Source organism: Geotrypetes seraphini, chromosome 1, assembly GCF_902459505.1.
Source record: "Geotrypetes seraphini chromosome 1, aGeoSer1.1, whole genome shotgun sequence".
Lineage (NCBI taxonomy): Eukaryota > Metazoa > Chordata > Amphibia > Gymnophiona > Dermophiidae > Geotrypetes > Geotrypetes seraphini.
The window spans coordinates 221840856-221861067 of NC_047084.1; the positions used below are offsets into that span (position 1 = coordinate 221840856).

Below are 20212 nucleotides of genomic sequence, written 5' to 3' on the forward strand. Positions count from 1 at the left end.
ACCAACTTCAAACTCATGTTGAATCAGTTAATGCTTTGCATCCCCGGCAATCTGGTTTTTGTTAAGACAGCACAGAGACAGTAGTTCCTGCCTTAGGGCTCCTTATACAAAGCTGCAATAGCAATTCTGCCACAGCAAATGCACTGAAGCCCATAGGAATTGAATGGACTTTGGTGCATTTGCCATGGGAGAATCAATCGCTACTGTGGCTTTGTAAAAGGGGCCCTTACTGAGTGAACTCTATAGTCACCTAGACCAGTGTTTCTCAACTTCCAAGCCAAGTACCCCCAACGTCTAACAAATACCAACCAAGTACCCCAGCCCCTGACCTCCATCCTCATTATAATAGTACTAAATGTAATGCAATTTCTTCCATTCATTTTTCATGTACACCCAATATAATCTTATTAATTCATAATAGTAAACACAAAATTTAAAACCCCCCACAAAGCACACTGTATGCAGAGAAAATGTTAATTATCATTTATATTTGTTTTATTTATCAAAGAGGTCAAGAAGGAGCGCCCGGCTAAAAGACACTAGGGAGAACATAAATACTTGGACTTAAAACATTTTTTTTAACTAGTATCTGCTATGCTTTTCCATCTACAAATTTGAATAAGCAGGAGTTACTTTGTAGAAATATTGGAATGGTAAAACAAATCTGTGAGTATAAAACAAGACTTTATAGGCATAAAGTAACGGAACTTATTATCTATGGGCATTAAAGCCAAACCATCTTATCCATAATTCAAAAAACTCATTCGTTACATAACCACTTTTACTATTCTTTTTCTTTCCTCCCTTTCCTTGCTTCTTTTTATTCTCCCTGCCCTTTCTTGGGTTTTTATTTTAATAAACTACTTTGCTGCAATATATACGATTAGTGATATATCAAGTTACTGAAAATAGATACAAATAAATGAAGTACATACATTTGTTATATTAATTTTATTATGATTTTTCTGAAATTTCCTTCTTTCAGTATCCCTGACGCAGCTGTGCACAATGCCTGCTGTCACTGTCACATTCTGATCTATGACAACACATTAGCTCTGCTCTTGCCACATGTAAAGTTCTACAAGATACATTTTCTAATTTTTGCTAAGCAAAATTAAAAATAGGGAGGATTTTTGACTGACGATTAGGAGAGTTAAGAGCAGAAACAAATACAAACTGCTTTTTCTGTCACCTAAATAGTCTCCGAGATCTTTTCCTCCCTATAACACTAATTTTATCACACTATCCCCCTCTTTTACTTAGGTGCACTAACCGATTCGTGCACGCTAATCAAATTAGCGCACACTAAATACTAACGCGTCCATAGACTAACCTGCACACGTTAGCGTTTAGCGCGCGCTAATCGGTTAGTGCACCTTAGTAAAAGAGGGCCAGTGAGAACATGAAGACTGACAATCAAGTGGAGCAAGGCAAATCATAGGTTGCATACGCAGGAGTTTCGTCAGCCGTAAGCCTGAAGTCATTATGCCATTGTATAGATCCATGGTGAGGCCCCACCTGGAGTACTGTGTGCAATTCTGGAGGCCGCATTACCGTAAGGATGTGCTGAGACTGTAGTCGGTCCAGAGAATGGCCACCAGGATGGTCTTGGGACTCAAGGATCTCCTGTATGAGGAACGGCTGGATAAGTTGCAGCTGTACTCACTCGAGGAACGCAGAGAGAGGGGTGACATGATTGAGACATTCAAGTATCTCACAGGCCGCATCGAGGTGGAAGAAGATATCTTCTTTTTCAAGGGTCCCGCAGCAACAAGGGGGTATCCGTTGAAAATCAGGGGCGGGAAACTGCATGGGGACACCAGGAAGTTCTTTTTCACTGAAAGGGTGGTTGATCGCTGGAATAGTCTTCCACTTCAGGTTATTGAGGCCAGCAGCATGCCTGATTTTAGGGGAGGGTCTTTGGGGTGGGCAGACTAGATGGGCCGTGGCCCTTATCTGCCGTCTATTTCTATGTTTCTATGTTAATGTCTTGTTGTTTAAAGTAGACCAGTGGTTGTCAACTCAGTCCAGTTTGCAGAATATCCACAAGGAATTTGCCTATGATAGATATGCTTAGTAAGGAGGCAATGCATGCACATTTATCTCACGCATATTCATTGTGGATATCCTGAAAACCTGACTGGCTGGGTGGACTCCAAGGAACTGGATTAAGTAGCACTGGTTTAAACAACAGAGTTGAAATAAAACAAATTTGCAATACTTTGGTTAGCCTAAAAACAAAAAGACTAGTCTGTAGTCTTCAATGACTGAACTGATACATTTCAATAGCAGTGAAGTATTTCTAGTGCTGAAGGCACTGAACCGTGCAATTTGCACGCGTTAAGTCAATTGATAAGCCAATTATCAGCACTGAGTGCTAATCACCAATTGTCTGCATTAAGCGGCATTAATTAAAATTTGCAAACATCTATAAGCACCGTGATCCCCGTGTAAAATCTATCTGAAAAGGGGGAGTGGCCATGGGAGGGGCATAGATTAGGGGCATTCCTGGAATATGCGCACACTGTTACAGAATAAGGGATATCCACGCCTAATTTAGGCACAAGAATTTATATCCTCGCACCAAACACTAGTTCTATATAAACAGCACTCAATGAGTACTGTTTATAGAATAGAGCTTAGTACTAATTTTTATTAGTGTTCAAATTTTGGTGCCATTTATAGAATTGCATCCTAAATGCACTCCAAAAACCTGAAATCTTTACAAGTTATAAAGGATAAATCAAAAAGTAAAGGCAAAATCTATTTAACAACTTTAATAGAAGTGACTGAGCAATCAAACATATCACTTTTCCACATAGTCTCCATGCAAGATGACAAATTTGTTGTATCGTTCAACCAGCTTTGCACTCCTGTAAATAAGAAGTTTTTCGGCTGCCCAAGACAGGCGAGCATCACTTCCTTTACTTCATCTCGCTTTGTCTTTTACTCTCTGGGTCGCAGTGATGCACCCATGTCGCGTCACCATTGACAGCTCTCTCCAGAACACTCTAATCTTCTTCATATATATTTTTTTAATTTCTGTGTCAAATCTTTGATAGAAGCATGACTTCTACAACTTTTGTATTTGTTTCCCAGTTCAGTCCTATATGAAACAGTATGTAGTGTTTCAGAAATCTATATTACAACATAGGACAGTATGCTGAAAGGCAGTTGGCCTATATCCATGGGAGTATGCATCACATTTTCCCCTCATGTTAAACTATTTGTAAGGTACCGTGGATATACGAGAGCAAATCAAAAATTAATTAGAGAGAGAGAGAGATAAATATATATTTATATATCAAATTAAGGGTCTTTTACTAAGGTGCGCTAGCCAATTTAGCAAGCACTAAATATTAGCTTGTGCTAAATGCTAACACCTCCATAGAATATATTTAACTCATTTTTATTAATAGAAGCAAGACTCAGCAAACACATCCATAGAATATAATAGGCATGCTAAATCGGCTAGCACGTCTTAGTAAAAGACCCCCTAAGTTATAAGCAATCTGATCAATGCCCTCTTTAATATCCAGACCTTTCCTAGAAACCTTCCACTCATACATGAGCTCTAACAATTGTGCATATATTTTTGGGGCATCGCTCCTCAGAGAACCTGACCAAACCTATTCCCTATTCTCAATTCCTTTTGTTGATGCTGGAACACAGAGCTAGTCATAACATAAATGTTGCCATACTGGGACAGAGCAAAGGTCCCTCAAGCCCAATATCCTGTTTCCAGCAGTGGCTATCCCCAGGTCACAAGTATCTGGCAAGATCCTAAAGCGTACAACAGATTTTATGCTGCTTAGCCTAGAAATAAGCAGTGAATTTCCTCAAATGCACCTTAATAATGGCTTATGGAATTTTGTTTTAGGAAATAATCCAATGCTTTCAGCACATTCTCTGGCAATGAATTCCAGAATTTAATTACAGGTTGAGTGAAGAAATATTCTCTCCAGTTTATTTTAAATCTACTAATTCATAACTTAATTGCATAACCCCTAGTTCTAGTAATTTTAGAAAGAGTAAACAAGTGATTCACATCTATCGCTCCAGTCCGCTCAATATTATAAGAATATAAGAACAGCCTTACTGAGTCAGACCAAAGGGCCATCAAGCCCAGTAGCCCATTCTCATGGTGGCTAATCCAGGTCAAAACCCAAAGAGTAGCAACATTCCATGCTACCGATCCAGAACAAGCAATGGCTTCACACATTTCTGTCTCAATAACAGACTATGGACTTTTCCTCCAGGAAATTGTCCAAACCCTTCTTAAAACCAGTTATGCTATCTGCTCTTACCACAACCTCTGGCAATGCATTCCAGAGTTTAACTATTCTCTGAGTGAAAAAATATTTCCTCCTATTGATTTTAAAAGTATTCCCCTGTAATTTCATCAAGTGTCCCCTAGTCTTCGTAATTTTTGACAGAGTGAAAAATCGATCCACTTGTACACGTTCTACTCCACTCTGGATTTTATAGACTTCAATCATATCTCCCCTCAGCCATCTCTTCTCCAAGCTGAAGAACCCTAACCACTTTAGCTTTTCCTCATAGAGAAGTCATCCCATCCCTTTTATAATTTTTGTTGCCCTTCTCTGTACCTTTAATAATAATAATAATAATAACTTTATTTTGTATACCGCCATACCAAGAGAGTTCTAGGCGGTTCACAACAATTAATTAAGATTACAAACGATGAAAATCATTGGAGTTAACATTTTAGGAATGTACATGTCATTGAAGTTGACAGGAATATACAAGAGTGTACAATAGGAAGGTAATATTTTATTTACAGGAAAATACCAGTCATTGAGGTTAATAGGTTGGGCGAGTACAATAAGAGGAGAAGGTGGAGGTTCATGTGCATTGATGGGAGTTGAAGAAGTGAGAGGGTGTGTTAAGGGTTCTGTCCGTGGAATAAGTGTGTTTTGAGTTTTTTTCTGAAGTCAAGGTAGGTGGGGGCGTCGAGCGCAATTTGGGCTAGCCATGGGCTTAGTTTAGCCACCTGGAAGGAGAAGGTTTTGTCAAGGAACTTTTTGAGGTGACATAATTTTAGGGAGGGGAAGGCGAACAGATGAACTCTGCGAGAGTTCTTATTGTTGTAATTTAGTTTGAAGTGAGGGTGGAGGTAGCAGAGGCATGCAGAGGCATGCGAACTTGAATAGGACTCTGGATTCAAATGGTAACCAGTGCAGTTTATGGTAGAAAGGGGTGATGTGTTCCCATTTGTTTAAGCCAAATATAAGGCGGATGGCGGTGTTCTGAATCAGTTTTAGTCTCCTGGTGGTTTTCTTCATGGAGCCTAGGTAAATGATGTTGCAGTAATCCAGGATGCTGAGAAAGGAGGATTGTACTAACAGGCGAAATGAGTTGTCGTCAAAGTATTTTTTTATGGTGCAGAGTTTCCAGAGCACCGAGAAGCTTTTCCTGACGGTAAGATCAGTGTTTCTCAAGGGATAGGTGTTTGTCTAAGGTGACTCCGCTATATCTTTTTGAGATGCAGCGACCAGAATTACACACAGTATTCTAGGTATTCAAGCAGCAGATGAACAATGGAATAATAAAAGGGCATTATAACACTCATCTTTGTTTTCCATTCCTTTCCTGACACTCTATTTGTTTTCTTAGCTTCCACCGCACACTGAGCTGAGTGTTTCAACATATGATACCTAGTTCTTTTTCCCGGGTGGTGACTACTAACATGGAACCCTGCATCATGTAGCTATAGTTCGGGTTCCTCTTTCTCAAATGCATCACTTTGCACTTCCTCACATTAAACATTATTTGCTATTTTGATGTTTAGTATCCCAGTCTCGCAGTCCTCTTGCAATTTTTCACAAACCTCTTGTGATTTAACAACTTTGTGTCATCAGCAAATTAAAGAATCTCACTAGTCATTCCCATCTCTAGCTCATTGATAAATATGTTAAAAAGCAGTGGTCCCAGCACAGACACCTGGGGAACCCCACTATTTACTCTTCTTCATTGAGAATATTAACCATTTAACAATACTCTCTGCTTTCTAACTTTTAACCAGTTCTTAATCCATACTAGGACATTACCTCCTATCCCATGACTTTCTGATTTCCTCAGAAGTCATTCATGAGGCAGCTTGTCAAACGCTTTATGAAAATCCAGATATGCAATATCAACCAGCTTACCTTCATCCATATTTGTTTATTCACCCCTTCAAAGAAATGTAGTAGATTGGTGAGGCAAGATTTTCATTAACTAAATCCATGTTGGTTTTGCCTCACTAATCCATGCTTATTTATATGCTCTGTACTTTTTTTCTTTATTATACTGTAGTTTCTACAATTTTGCCCAGCACAGACATCAGACATCATACTCACTGGTCTATAATTTCCCATATCACCTCTAAAATCCCTGCTGTGATAAATTTAGCAGCCGCAAGTGGATCGATTTTTCACTCCGTCAAAAATCAAAGACTAGGGGACACTCAATGAAGTTACAGGGAAATACTTTTAAAACCAATTGGAGGAAATTTGTTTTCACTCAGAGAATAATTAACCTCTGGAATGCGTTGCCAGAGGATGTGGTAAGAGTGGACAGCTAGCTTATCCCAGTCCCTTTACTTCCTTATGTTGACTGTTACTTGGACTCCTTCACGTATGAAAAAAGCTGCACTTAGAGACAATGATAAAGGCTGGCACTGTCTCTCAGCAACAGGTGATTTGCAACATATGATTTTCCAATGTGAAGCTGTTCGCCCTTTCTGGAAAGCTATATGGTCCACCATTAAAGTGATTACGAACTGTACTACTGATATCTCATATGACATTATTATCCTACGTTCCTTACATACATGTTTTGAAAATACCACCTGTAAGCCAAAATTGATAGATTTGCTGATATCTATTGGCCTTCAACAGGTATTACAACACTGGAAATCAGCTTCTAGGCTCAACTACCCCTTCTGGTGGAACTCGGTATGCTTGTTCAAACGCTTCGAACAATATGCTATTGAGAAACGTTATCCTCTACTACATCATTCACAGAATTTATTATGGACTCCCATTGACGATTTTATAGCTATGCAAAAAAATTGTAATTTGTAACTGTCAACATGATGCTGTTTACTTTCATGACATGTATAAGTTAATTTACATGTGGTTTTGATATTTCCTGATAGTTTTGCTGTTCTTCTATCTGTAAAAACACTTAATAAACAGATTGAACTGGAAGAAAGGTTTGAACAAGCTCCTGGAGGAAAAGTCCATAGTTTGTTATTGAGAAAGACACAGGGGAAGCCACTGCTTGCCCTGTATCGGTAGCATGGAATATTGCTACACCTTGGGTTCTGGCCATGTACTGGAGACCTGGATTGGCCACCATGGAAACGGGCTACTAGGCTAGATGGACCATTGGTCTGACCCAGTGAGGCTATTCTTATGTTCAAACTGTGGCCGCCAGTCTCCCCCCCTCCCTCAAACGACCACGATAGGAGGGGGTGCCCAATCCCTCTTCCGGAACACCTCCCAATAACCAGCAGGAGGGTGCCCAATCCCTCCTGCTGGAACACCCCCACCCCCGAACGAAACCAGGAGGGTGCCTAATCCCTCTTGCCGGAAACCCCCCACCGAAGATATCGTGCAACCCAGACACACGAACACACATACACCACTCCTAACCCCTCCCCACCCGCTCCAGACCACCTCCCACAATCTTTAATGATGGCCAGATGGGTCTTCCCACCGTCTGGCCGGCAGGCTTGCCTCTGTCAAAATAAGGTGGGCCTGCCCCTTCCCAGTGCATTGTGGGATGCACTAAGGAGGGGCAAAAGGCCCGATTGGCCCAGGTGCCTAAGGGCCCTACTATGGGTGGGACCTTAGGCACATGGACCAACCTAAGATTCCGGTTTGGGGTGTTCCTGGCAGGAGGGATTGGGCATCCCCTACTGCCACGTTCGTTCAGGGGGGGGGTGAGGGGATTGGCAGCCGCTAAACTTATCACAGTAACCCTATTCTACAATAACCCTATTCTCTAACTGGCTTCTATAACATGGACGTCGGTTAGAGAATCGGGTTTACTTTAGGTAGCTTTAGGCCCGTTGGCATCCTATACAGAATCTGGGCCTATGTATCTATTAAATGTTGGAATGCTCCTTGTTGCTAGCACCAATGGATGATTCTATTGCAATTACAGTAAGATGCTTGAGCAACTGGGTACATGATAGAAGTATGTTCCAGGTAGTAGGAATCTGATCAGCAATCCTCTTGTTGTCATATCAAAGGCAGACAAGACACAAATGATGTCACTTAACAGTAGTTCATTTAAATCCAAAGGCAGTTTTTGCATTTTTATTTTTTTTTTTTGTATCATTGAATTCAGTTGTCCAAGATGAGTTAAGTTTTCACGTATTGATGCTAGCATTTTATAGATGTTGTTCCATCTAGTTATAATAGCCTGTTAGAGTATGACAAGGGGACACAGTTGGTCCCTGGGGACACAAGCTCTATTCCCATCTCTGCCTAGTCCCCTTGGGCTCTATCCACATCCCGGCCCCCTGTATACCCTATCACTGTGTCATTCTCTACCTATTGAAAACTGATTTATTCGAAAAGTTTGTAAATTGATGTTTCAGAATATTGATTGAAAATTTGCACACTGATTTTACAGCTGTACTTTTTAAGGAATATCTATCTATTTTCGTTAATGTATTTTATTCAATTATTCACTGTTTGTATATTTTTAGTACTATATGTGAACCGCCTAGATTAGAACTATGTGGTAGGTCAGTATATAAAAATAAAAATATTATTATTATTATTATTTACCCCTCAATCATCTAGCAATCCAGCTGATTTTTTTCCCAGCTTCTTGCTTCTAATACCTAAAATAGTTTCAACTAACTCTGATGGACTAGTGTCCAACATTAAGGTCTGACACACCTTTCTTAAGTCGAGGTTTACACCGTTTCAAGATACCATTCTCATCTTCTCAGCAAGTGTGCCAGAAAAAAATGTTTGAAATCACCATTGAGTTTCTAGGACCATGCATCTGGAACAGTCTACCAACATATCTGAGGCAACCCACCACATATTGTCATTTCAGGAAAAAGTTAAAGACATATATTTTCCCCTTGTAACTGCTAAACACTATTCATGGACTTCGTCTCCATCCCAATCTATCGTTTATCTCTATACCTGAGTCATCAATGCTAAATTTGCTTATCTCTAAACATTGAGTCATTAATGTAAAACCTTCTTGCTGCGAGTTGCACTGAATTCCATGTAGAAAATTACGGGATACAAGAAGTTGTATTGTACTGTATGTGATTTTGCCTCCAATGCAATCTTCTTTTCAAGGTCTCTCTTTTCCTTCCTTATCAGCGCCTTGCATTAGACTAGTCATTCCTTATGCTGTTTCCTATTATTTTCAGTCAGATCCTTCTCCTTTCTGAAGCATTTTCTTTTAGCTCCAATAGCTTTTTTACCTCACTTGTTAACTAGTTCAGCTGCAATTTGGTCTTCCTTCCTCCTTTTTTAATACATGGAAGGTATCTGGTAAGGGCTTCCAGGATGGTATTTTTTAATAACCAATGTAAATTTTTGACCTCTGCATCTGCTTCTCTAAGTTTCTTTATCTTTCCATTTTCCTCATGTTATTATAATCTCCTTTTTTAAAGTCAAATCTATTGTATTGGATTTCCTGTGTGTATTTACTCCTGAGATTATATCAAATGTGATCATGTTACCATAACTGTTATCAAGTGGCCCCTGGAGGTAATTCCTGCACCAAATTATGCACTGCAGTAAGGACTAGTCTAAAATTGCTTGTCGGCTCCTGATCCAGCTGCCCCCAAAAAACAGGCTTTGATTTTATCAAGGAATGTTATTTTATTAACATGCCCTGATGTTATATTTATCCAGACAATATTGGAGTAATTGAACACCCATTATTATTGTGTTACTCATTTTGTTAGCTTCCCTAATTTATGTCTGTTTATCCTGGCCAGGTGGATGGTAGTACATTCATATCACTATCCTTTTCCTCTTTACACATGAAATTTCAACCCACAGGGATTCTAAGGTGTGTTTCAGTTCCTGTAGAATTTGTAAGTCTATTTCAGTGTTTCTCAACTCAGTCCTTGAATACGTCCTTGCCAGTCAGGTTTTCAGGATATCCACAATGAATCTGCATAAACTCAATTTACATACACTGCCTCTATTATATGCAAATGTATTTCATTCAGATTGTGGATATCCTGAAAACCTGACTGGCAAGCGAGTACTCCAAGACCGAGCTGAGAAACACTAGTCTATTTGATTCAAAGCCCTCCTTAACATATAATGCTATGCCTCCACCAATTAGATCTACCCTCTTACTGTAATATAATTTGTACCTTGGTATCACAGTGACCCAGTTTCTAGTTTAAAAACTGCTCTATCTCCTTTTTAAATGTTGATGCCAGCAGCCTGATTCCATCCTGGTTAAGGTGGAGCCCATCTTTCTGGACTAGGCTTCCTCTTCACCAGAATGTCGCACAGTTCCTAACAAATCTAAAACCCTCCTCTTTGAACCATCACCTCATCCATACATTGAGACTCTAGAGCTCTGCTTGTCTCTTGGGTCCTGCAAGTAGAATGGGGAGAGCTTCTGAAAATGCTACTATGGAAGTTCTGGATTTTAGATTTCTACCTAAATACCTAAATTTGGCTTCCAGACCCTCTCTCCCACATTTTCCTACATCATTGGTACCTACATGTACTTGACAGCAGGCTCCTCCCTAGCACTATCTAAAATCCTATCTAGGTGACATGTGAGGACTGCCACCTTTGCACCAGGCAGGTGTGACCAGGTGATCCTCATGTCCGCCAGCCATTCAGCTCTCTACATATTTAATGATTGAATCACCAACTACAACAGCTGTCCTAACCCTTCCCTCCTAAGCAAAAGTCCCTGGAGAAACATCCTAGGTGCGAGAGGATATTGCATCCCCTGATAGGCAGGTCCAAGCTACAGGATTATTTCCTACTTCACCAAGGTGACCTCCTTTCTCCAAGGCAGAACAGGAGCTTCCAGACTAGAGACAGGACTTCTCGACAACATTCCTATAGGTCTCTCAGCTCCTCCAAATCCACTAGTGTAGCCTCAAGAGAACGTACTTATTTTCAGAGCTAGGAGCTCTTTGCATCGAGCACACTCATATAACCTCTCACTAAGTGGGAGATAATCATAAATTTGACACAGTGCAGAAAACTGGATAGCACCCATCTCACTGTTGGAATACCATATCTGCATCATAGCATTACAGAGTTATTTAATTAAATCTGCATTTTAGTATTTTTTTTAATTTATAAATTTTATTGATTTGTTACAAAATAACAACTTAGGCAATAAACAAATTCAAGAAAAATACATCACACTAAAAGAAAATTATCAAGTCCACATTATTATGGGGACTGATTGACCTATAGGGGTCTCCAAGAAAATAAGGAAAAAAAACCCCCAAAAAACCTAGGTCAGGCTAATAAACATTCTGATTTCACTCAATCTCAACCTCTGTATTAGTTACAGGCAATATGTCCAATTTAGGTTTATCTTGAAGAAAAGTTTCTAAATGAGCTGGATCAACAAAAATATACCTATTATTCTGATATGTCACCAAACACTTACATGGGAACTTAAGAAAAAATAAAGCTCCCACAGCTAAGACTCGGGTCTTAAGTTGCAGAAACTGCTTTCTCCTGTGTTGCGTCTGTTTTGAGACGTCAGGAAAGATATTAATCTGTTGACCACAAAACAAGGCATTTTTGTTTATAAAGTACAATTTAAGGATAGCTTGTTTTTCTATTTCAGTCCTAAAGGTGACCAATAATGTTGCTCTCTTGGCTATAAAGGCTTTTGATGACTCTAAGAATTGAGAAATATTTAAGCTATCAGGTGACACTAATAGATCTTTTCCCCCCTCTTCTGAAAGCAATTTGGAACCACTAGGTATATAGTAAAGATTATCTGGAGAAAACGTTTCTAACTGAGTATAACAAAGTATATCTTTCATTTTAGTATTATTGAGTTGTTTAATTAAATCTTGCTAAGGTGCTAGGAATATTAGACTAGTATAAAGAACCTTTGGATTATACTGTTTGCTTTATTGAGTGTCTGAGTTTTAGCAAGTAATTAACCTACTCAACCGGCTAGATGCCATAGGTATCTCAGGCCACATACTTAACTGGTTTAGAGGCTTCCTAAAAAACTGATCCTACTAAATCATCAGCGAACAAAACCTACTCAGGTTTGGACCAACCCCTGTGGTGTCCCCCAAGGCTCCCCTTTATCCACCACCCTATTCAATCTATACAAGTCTTCCCTAGGCCAGGAACTATCCAAAATAAACCTCCAATCATACATCTAAGCAGATGATATCACAATCATTGTTCCCTTCTCTACACTATCAACCAAAACCAGACAATTTATCTCATCAGCCATCAACCAAGTAGAACAATGGTCAACAAATTCCAAACTAAAGTTAAATACGGAAAAAACCAAGATTTTCATAGCCTCCCTAACAAACAAACCAACAGAATCGACTATCAACCTAAATGGAAGGAACTTCCCAATCAACCCTACCATCAAAATCCTAGGAGTCACCCTAGATCAGCAACTGGCATTCGTAACCCACACCAAAATCCTAATTAAAAAATGTTTCCACTTATGGAAATTACGCACACTAAAACCATACTTCGATTTCACTTCATTCAGATTGTTGGTCCAGTCTCTAGTCCTGAGCACACTGGATTACTGCAACATAATCTACCTAGGATCTCACAAAAAAAAAAAAACCATCAAAAAACTGAGACTCATCTAGAACACAGCCATCCGACTAATCTTTGGCTTGAAAAAAAAAATCAGACCACATCACCCCGTACTACAAGAAACTTCACTGGCTACCTATCGAGGCCAATATAATCTTCAAATTTGGGTGCCTCTGCTTCAAGACCATCCTCGGCTTTGCTCCCACCTATCTCCTACATCACCTCACCCTACAGGACAAACGCCACCTCTCTTGCAGAACACTACTGTTCACATTTCCTTCTCCCAAAGGATGCAAATTCAAAAGATTCCTTATCAGGACACTCTCTTTTCAAGCAGGGATATGGAACAGCACCTTAAGCGACATACCATTCATTCAGAAAAATACTAAAAACCTACTTATTCGGCAAGTATATCTGATCCTTCAATTCTGCTCATCACCTACCTCGTCTTACACGTTCCTACCTCCTTCCCCTTACCGCCCAGTAACTCAACTATCTTCCACTTCTTCCCAAATCTAACTGATGTAATTCCACCTCGCTGTCCTACAGCTCCTCTTGTTGTACACCATCTTGAACTGAAAAGGTATGATGGGATATAAATAAAGCTATTATTATTATTAAGTGTAATAAGAGTCTGTAATAAATACTCAAGTTTCAAGTTTATTAAAAATTTCTTATACCGCCTAATCAGGCTTCTAGGCGGTGTACAATACTAATAATACATAGAATAGATACAATAAGACCAAATTATAAAATTAACAAAGCTGGACAATACTAGGGAATATTAGTACAACAAATTACTTGACTTACAGACATACACCAGACATAAGGAGATGGGCAAGAACTACAATATTTGCAAGAGAGAACATAAAAGGGGAAGAATGATAGGGAGGATAAAAACCAGAAAAAGATTGTTTTGTCCTTAGAAGGGCAGTTTTTATCCGGAAGCATCCTGGAACAAAATGTTTATAGATTAGATTTGAATTGATCTAATACAGACATTGCCCATAGGTAATTAGGCATGCAATTCCATAGGGTGGGTGCTGTAATGGCAAAATTGTTAGATCTCATGGTGTTAATTAGCCCCATGGATGGTATAGTAAGGAGATTCTGAGACATGGAGCGTAGAGTTTTGGATGGGATATAAGGAATAAGAAGTCTATCGATGAACTCGGGCTGATTACCGTGAAGGATTTTAAAGGTAAGGATTTTATAACTGATTCTATGTTCTACGGGTAGCCTATGTGCTTTGAAGATGATTTTAATCGCTGTATTTTGTACTATCTGGAGGTGTCTTATTTCCTTTTTTGTTATGCCTTTATAGAGGGCATTACAATAGTCTACACAGGAGATCACAAGTGAGTGAATAAGAGTATTCAAAAATGTGGGTTCAAGTAGTTTGGAGACAGAATGAATCATTCTAAGTCGATGAAAACATTTCTGAACAACTGTACTAATGTGGGCGTGATAAGTAAACTTGCTATCCGGAGTTACCCCTAATTGACTATGAATTACCCCTAATTGACTATGAATTAAGACTAATCCCCCTTTACTAAGCCATGGTAAAGGTTTCTACCACGGCCTGGAACGCTAAAGACTCCAGTGCTCTCTGAGTATCATTTAGCACCATGGGGTGGGTGGGAAAGAAGACTGAGCTAGCCTCTAGAAGGCACAGCAGGGCCTATCTGTTAAATGTTGTAGGCTAGTGACAGTTGTTTCTATCTCTAGCAGAAAGTTCAAGTTTAAAACTATAGTGAAAAGGCTTTTATACTATGGAAACTAATAAGTTTGCTTTTACTCTTTAATCTGTCTTTATAAAGAAGCCTACAATTTATCTTTTAGCCCCAAATGATCAAAGAACAGAGCAAAATAGTGTTTTTTTACCCAGAGATATGTCTTTTCCTCCTCTCAGAGCTTCTCAAAGAAAAACAAAATAGAAGAGTACACCAGACATACCTACTACACCCTGCAATCTACCCACTGCTCATTCCTCTAGAAGCCAAGTGCTTAGGAATGAAAACCAGGGGGCTCAGTTATATCCTTCTCCCTTACCATACCATACATTTTCTTTTATACCGCAAGTTTCAACAAGGATTCAATGCAGCTTACAATAAGATTTCTAATCAGTGATCATGAACAATGAGATATAGATTGAAGAGGTAGAATGTCTTTGCATTTCGAGCCTGGGAATCATGCCCCTTTTCTCCCTCCTTCTCCAATATCTGAATTCATTTTAAAACACTAGATATGATTCTCTCCCCCACCCCCCAAAAAAACCTTCCCACTTAGCCTTCCCTGAGGGGGATCCTACCTCCATCCAGCCCTATTGGGTTTGAAATGCTTCATGGGGTCATTCAAGTGAAAAATTTGAGAACCCCCTGCACTAAACTGCTCATCACAATAATTTGGGCATGATATTAAGCCCAAATCAAAATGTAGGTGAAAAAACAGATGTCTTCCTGATTTTGTTTACATTTGAAATGCGCATTATCATTCTAACACCCCATTGGCATTAACATTATGTCTAACATTACCGAGCAGCAGAAATTAGCTAAGTCAATTGTTGGGGGGAAAAATGTCTCCAAGGCAAAGTAGAATGCAAAGTACAAAGAAAGAAAAGGAAAAATAGACTGAAGAACAACATCCAGCAGCAGCCGGTTACTGAAACTATTTCCTTTTGCCTTGCAGTGATTAAACATCCCACCTCCAACTCAAACATCCAGGAAACCACTTCATGAAAGAAGGAATAAGCTCTATCACAAATTCATAAACACTGAGAGCATTCTTCTCCTAGGACGGGCAGCTTGTTTTCCCACAGGGTATTTTATCCAGACTGGAGCTGTCAGTTCTGTAGACTACTAAACTAAACTAAACCTTAAGTTTATATACCGCATCATCTCCACTACATGGAATTAAAATTGAAAATTATTTCAAAATCTGTGGAATTTAATAGCTATAAATAAGGAATTTGCATAATTGATTTAAAAAAAATAATCTAAAGGATCTATATTCAAAGTACAGTGGAACCTTGGTTTACAAGCATAATTAGTTCCAGAAGCATGCTCAAACCAAATTACTCGTATATCAAAGTGAGTTTCCCCATAGGAAGTAAGGGAAACTCTCTTGATTCGTTCCCACCCACCCCCACCCCCTGAGGCCAGTGGCGCTGCCCCCCCCTCCCCCCGGCTCGCGAACGCCCCCTGTGCGAACCGGCATCCTCCGCCAGCCCGAACAGAAGCCTTACCCCATCTGGACGTGCTGGTGCCGGCGAACGAAGATCCTTCCTGTTGCCTAGGCCTTGAGCATGCACAGATGCTTAAGGCCCAGGCAACAGGAAGGATCTTCTTTCACCGGCACGTCCTGTGGGCTGCGTGCCAGTGCCAGATGGGGTAAGACTTCTGTGCGGGTGGGGGGTGCTGGTTCACGCCGGGGGGGGGGGGGTGCTCGCAAATCAAGTCAAAGCTCGGTTTGTGAATCACGATTTGCGAGAATGTTTTGCTCGTCTTGCAAAACATTCGCAAACCACGTTACTCGCAAATCAAGGTTTGACTGTACTTTAAACAGGAAAGAGAGGCTTCTGGCCAGTTAAATCATTTGTGAGGGGTTATTCTCTGATTTTTAGTGGTCCTTAACTAGACAGTGCCATTGAATACTAGCACTAAGTATTAAAGTCGTTGGGTGTTCCAGGGCAGAGTCAGCACTTAAGTGCTGATTTGCAGCGCTTAACTGTCCTAAGTTAACTAGATAAAATCAAACCACATAAAACTCAGTGCTATCTTTATTCAGGTTCACTGAGGTGGTTAAGTGCTGAATATTGCACATAACCGGATAAAGAATAGCCAGCCACACAAACATTAAATACCAAGACAAGGACCAGAATTGAATATCCAAAATCATGCCACCAGCAGACAAAATAAAACCACTGACCTCTTCTGGCTGAATATTTACCCATAAATTTTTAACCTAACTTCTAATAATCAATGGAAATTTTTGATTAAAACATGCTAGCAGCTTTCTGCATACTATGTTTTCATACCCTTAAATATTTGTCACATCCTGCTGCCTATGAAAGTATCAAGTCAAGGATGTGAAGAACATAACATAAGAATTGCTGCTGCTGGGTCAGACCAGAGGTCCATCATGCCCAGCAGTCCGCTCACGCGGCAGCCCTCTGGTCTAAGACCAGCGCCCTAACCGAGACTAGCCCTATCAGCATATGTCCTTGTTCAGCAGGAACTTGTTTAACTTTGTCTTGAATCCCTGGAGGGTGTTCCAGTTTTCTACCACTCTCTGGGTGAAGAAGAACTTCCTTATATTTGAACGGAATCTATCCCCTTTCAACTTTAGAGAGTGCCCTCTCGTTCTCCCTACCTTGGAGAGGGTGAACAACCCGTCCTTATCTACCCAGTCTATTCCCTTCAGTACCTTGAATGTTTTGATCATGTCCCCTCTCAATCTCCTCTGTTCGAGGGAGAAGAGGCCCAGTTTCTCTAATCTTTCGCTGTACGGCAGTTCCTCCAACCCCTTGTGAAATCAAGATTACTTTTTGAATATTTCTATAATGTTTTTTTCCCGCATTGAAAACGTAGAGATGTCCTGTAGATCAATGGAACAAACTCTTGATTTTGTATTTTGAATTGCATTTTCTAGATCGCAGAATGTGAAAAATGTGCACAGGTATGAAGACTTCACACAACACTGTAGGAGCTCTCACCCTAGAAATATTTTCAGAAAGTTGGTAAACGGTGCTTCTCAACAAGTGCACCATGGCACACTAGTGTGCCTTGCTGGTGAAAGCCAGGAATGTGGCCAGACATAAGCTCCTGAGGCTCTAGACCAGGGATCTCAAAGTCCCTCCTTGAAGGCCGCAATCCAGTCAGGTTTTCAGGATTTCCCCAATGAATATGCACTGAAAGCAGTGCATGCACATAGATCTCATGCATATTCATTGGGGAAATCCCAAAAACCCGACTGGATTGTGGCCCTCAAGGAGGGACTTTGATAGAAGAGAAGGAGTTGTGACTGAATCAGATCCTGCAGAACAAAAAAACAGTTTTTTCATTCTGTCCCAGAGGCAAACTAAGCAGTTTTTTTTAATTTGAATGATTTAAGAGCAGATTAACAGGAAGGGATTAAACGTGTCTTTGCCCTGTTGCATCAACTCCAGCCCTTCTTCTTCTTTTCCCCATAAGATTTGTTGCCAGTGAGGAGGAAGGGGAGATTTCGAGCAGAAAAGCCCTGATTCTATAAAAAGTACACAAGCACCTGGGAACCTCAGTAATTCACACTAGGCCTGCACCACAACATAGGAGAAATAAAACGTCTTTGTACTTTGTTCAGTAAAAAGGAAATGTATCTGTGTTACTTATTTCCCAAAGTTAACATATTCCACTTAAATTCAAAATAAAACTTTTTTCTACCTTTGCAATCTGGTCATTTTATTTTTCCAGACATGGTGATCCCTAGTTTCTCTTTTCTGCTTTTCAGTCTTTTCTTCCAATGTGCTATGTCCATTTGACCTTTCACCTCCCCTCAACTGTTAGGGTTCAGTACTTTTCTGTCTTTTCTCCCTTCCATGCACAATATCCTTAGCCTTATCACATACCTATGAAAGGAACTTTCTGAGCATTAATGCAGTGTGCTTTTTGGAATATATTTCTGCTCCCCAGTGATTATATGAAGTACTGGAGCTAATTCCAGAATGACTTCACTAATCTTCATTTATAGAAAAAGAAGCACTAATACAAAATATAAAAATAAGGTGGGAAAAAGTCATCCTCTTTATCATCTGAAACAAATGTCTAGTCTTCCAAGCTCAACTATTTCATGCCAAAAATCAATATATACTCTATTCCCTGTTACACAACATTCTGAGGACCTCTTGCTTTCTCTCCTTGATGGAATAGAAAGGAAGACAAAAACCAAGATTGATTTTTAATACAAAACAGGTCAACTAAGAACCAAATCTCAACCGTGGAGTGTCCTCCACATAAAAATAAGCCAAACAACCTGACTTGTATGCAAGTGAGGTGGCATGATGGTAGAAAGATCACATGGCCTATCTAGTCTGACCATTAACACAAATAGCTCAATTTTAAATCTCTTCCTCACGTATCTTCATAGCACTACATTCTCACTACATCATATCCTTACTAACGCTACTACAAAAGTTAATTAGAAAAACAAGTATTAATTTCAAAACCACTGTCTCATGGCTGCAAAAACAAATCCTGAAGAAGAATGGAAGGAAGCAGGAAAGAGTTAAAACCTTAAAAATGAAAGGACTAGGGCATGGAATCATTTGATGTGAGAGAGTGGGGACTCGTGTCTACACTCAACCTGCTGATACAAGAAGGACAGAGACAGTGGATAAGGAGCTGCTGTGATCAGAGTTCAGCCTTACGATGAGGCTGTCAGCAGCCAATCCAAATAGAAGAAAGAAGGAATACTTCCTGAAGGAGGCTTCAAAGAGTGTTACTCACCCTAAACCAGATCCATTTATTAAGAGAACCACAAAGTGTGTTTAACTAAATATTCTGACAGAAGCTTTTGTGCAAATTATTTTCTTTGGCTGTTAACCTGGATGAAAGAATCATACCATAATGCAGTGCTTGCCAAACTTTTATCCAATATGATCCAGTTTAGTACTTAAAAATTCACATGATCTCAGATGATGAAAGCTTTAAATAGCAAACCTCCACTCTCTACTCTCTCCTCCACTTCCTTTTTCTCCCCCTACATCCAGGCAATTGACTGAAAAAAATAGTTCTGCCACACTTCTTTTCAGAAGGGCTGTTTAATTCCAGTTACTCCTTTCCAGGAAGTCTGAAGGACATTGAGAGAAGCGGGTGAGCCTAAAACAATACAAAGAACAGCCATTCTGTTTCTTAACCAAGACCCTCGTCTGTTCAATGTGAGGACTATATACAGATTTTTTTATACAGTAAAATTTCACTCCTGTCTCTGAGACCACGCACCCACCCTTAGCTGTCCCCTCCATTTCTTTCAAAATTCCACTCCCTTTTTGTCTTCCAATTAAACCCTGCTGATATCCAAAGCATGAAAGTAGCAATGGTGTCAATAGCAGCAATCAGTAGTAGAGGGCCCAGTATGGCTTTCAAGCCTAACAGGAAGGTCAGCATGCTGACCACATGAAGATAGAATTTGGGTTATTCCTAACTACACATTGCTAGGTTTTACATTAGGAAGCATAACCCAGGAAAAGCATCTGGTATAATATGTTGAAATCTTATGGCCATACAAAAATGGCGGCCTCAGGACCACTTTATGCTCTGTTTATTTCTTGTCTCTTTTTTTTTTTTACTTCTCACAGCTCACCAACTGTATCAAGTTAGAGCAGACCCAACATAGTAACATAACTTAGTAAATGACAGCAGATAAAGACCCAAATGGTCCATCCAGTC

General features: G+C 39.8%; 1 protein-coding gene across 9 annotated transcripts in view; it reads right to left on the reverse strand.

Annotated features, from left to right (window-relative positions):
- LIMCH1 (LIM and calponin homology domains 1) overlaps positions 1 to 20212 on the reverse strand; it is a 627082-nt gene that overhangs the window by 538927 nt on the left and 67943 nt on the right. The gene's annotated exons all lie outside the window — the stretch shown is intronic.